At 46.9% G+C, this 2,297-nt stretch overlaps 1 protein-coding gene across 1 annotated transcript in view; it reads right to left on the bottom strand.

The window, feature by feature from the left end:
* Positions 1 to 2,297, bottom strand: part of NHP2L1 (NHP2 non-histone chromosome protein 2-like 1 (S. cerevisiae)) — a 14,377-nt gene that overhangs the window by 4,557 nt on the left and 7,523 nt on the right. The gene's annotated exons all lie outside the window — the stretch shown is intronic.

The following is a 2,297-nucleotide window of genomic DNA, read 5'->3' as shown; positions in this document are numbered from 1 at the left end:
AATTGAGATTGGAGTGTCAGAGACAGTGCGATTGGCACAGGACAGAGCGGAGTTTAGGGCTGTTGTACATAGGGTCGCTATGAGTCGCAGGCGACTTGACGGCACATAACAACAACAACAAATGGGATTGAAGTACTGCTGGAACCCTAGGAGCTGGACAGTGAGAAAAGTGAGCCGGGAAGGAAGTCCAGAGACAAAGGACCGGCTGGACTTACGTACCTCCGGGTGGTGTGACTCCTGCAGGCGCTCGAGATGACCAGGACTAACTCTTAGCAATCATGTTTGCTACTACAGAGTACTTGCACTTGGAAAGAAAATTTCTGAAGCTGAGTGATTAAGCAGCTCTGGTGAGGTACACATCAGGTATTATTGTTGTTAGGTGCCATCAAGCCAGGTATGACTCAAAGTGACCCCAAGAACAAAAGTTCTGAACCCTGTATGTCCATTTTCACAGACACACGAGCCCATTGTAGCTGTCACCGTGTCAGTTCTACCTCGTTGAGGGTCTTCCTCTCCTTCGCCAACCCTCCACCCTTCCCAGAATCATGTCCTTCTCCATGGAATAGTCCCTCCTAGCAACATGCCCAAAGTATGTGAGATGAAGCCTCATCATTCTTGCCTCCAAAGAGCACTCCAGCTGCATCCTCTCCAGGACGTACCTGTTCATTCTCTTGACCATCCAGGGAATGAATGTTCAGTGCTCTTTTCCAACACCATAGCTCAAAGGCATCAATTCTTGTTGTCACCCTTATTCACTGTCCAGCTCTCAGATGCATAGCAAGTGATGGGCGGCGTCTATAGCCTGAATCAAACGCACCTTTGTCCTCAAAGTGACATCATTACTCAATAATTTAGAGAGGTCCATAATTGCAGTCTTTCCTAATCTCCTGATTTCCTGACTGCTGGTACCAAAGGTGTTAACTGTGGATCCAAGCAAGTTGAAGCTGTTGTCAGTTTCAATCCATTATGCTGCCTATTGGTCCAGCAGTAAGAATCAGTTTTCTTGACACTGAGATGCAATCCTTACTGAAGGTTGCATTCCGTGATCTACAAGTGCTTCAAATCCTCCTCACTTTCAGCAAGCAAGGTTGGGTCATCTGTGCAACACAGGTTATTGATCAGTCTCTTTCCAATCCTGATGGCACACTCCTCTATGTAAAGTCCAACTTCTCGGGTAATTTGCTTGGCATACAGACTGACTAGGTATGGAGAGAGAATACAACTACGACACACTCCCTTCTCAACTTTAAACCATGCAGTGTCCCCTGGCTGTTTGCACAATAACGTCCGGTCCAGGTTATAGGTTCCACATGGCACAATTAAGTGCTCTGGAATTCCCATTTTTCTCAATGTCAGCCAAGTGTCAAGTGCCTCTGCATAGTTCTTCTTAAGTTCAGCCAGGATTCATGTGACATCAGCAGTGACTTTAAGGAATACCACCAGGTAGTAAGTCTACTAACAAGGTGGTTCATATTCATGCTGTAGATGGCTTCCTCTCAAATTTATATCCCTGGAAGCCTGACAGACTGTAACCACCAGTCAGAATCTAGAGACAGCAATGGTATTTACCCTGATAGGTGGGGGAGGAGGGACTGACCTCCCTAAAGAAGGTTCAATACTACCTGTGACACTTCTCAACTGGGTAATGGGAATAGAAACTGATTTCCAGTGGATAGAGGCCAAGTGCTGATAAAGAATCTACAAAACTGTCCCCTCCAATATCAAAATGACCCAGTGGCTGAGGTTGAGATACCGTCTAGAACGATGGGCATTCCTGTTGCCAGCTTTACGTGACAGAATGCACGACAAAACATGCATCATTCTAACACAGATGGTTATGTTCTGACCTCGAAGTCTGAACAGACTCATCGCTGACCCCTCTAGCAGGTTTTCAGATGCTTAATCACACAGGAGACTGCCCACCTTTCTCCCATACAGCTACTGGTGGGTTCGAACCATGTGCCTTCGGGTTGGCAGCGAAGCTTCTTATCATTAGGCCATCAGAACTCTCTAACCACTCCTAGTATTACTCAAGTGTTTCCTTATCCTGGGTAATCCAAGAAGCAGACACGCCACACAAGTTCTTTCAATCAGAATATGAATCTGTTCCTTTATTAGAGTGCTCACATTAGTGAACGGCACATCAGCATCACTGCTGGTGTGAGAGGATGGACCTGACGCACGCCGTGGCCGGCAGTGAGTGTGAGGGCTCCCAGTACTCAACAAGTGTTCACTAACAAGTCTCCAGTCACCAGAGAGGTCTCCTTGATGTGACCACCTGTGGCAGGCTCCAGGCC

The sequence above is a fragment of the Elephantulus edwardii genome, unplaced genomic scaffold, assembly GCF_000299155.1.
Source record: "Elephantulus edwardii isolate Elephantulus edwardi_28Jun2011 unplaced genomic scaffold, EleEdw1.0 scaffold00086, whole genome shotgun sequence".
Taxonomy (NCBI): Eukaryota; Metazoa; Chordata; class Mammalia; order Macroscelidea; family Macroscelididae; genus Elephantulus; species Elephantulus edwardii.
This window is presented reverse-complemented; position numbering and strand designations above follow the sequence as displayed.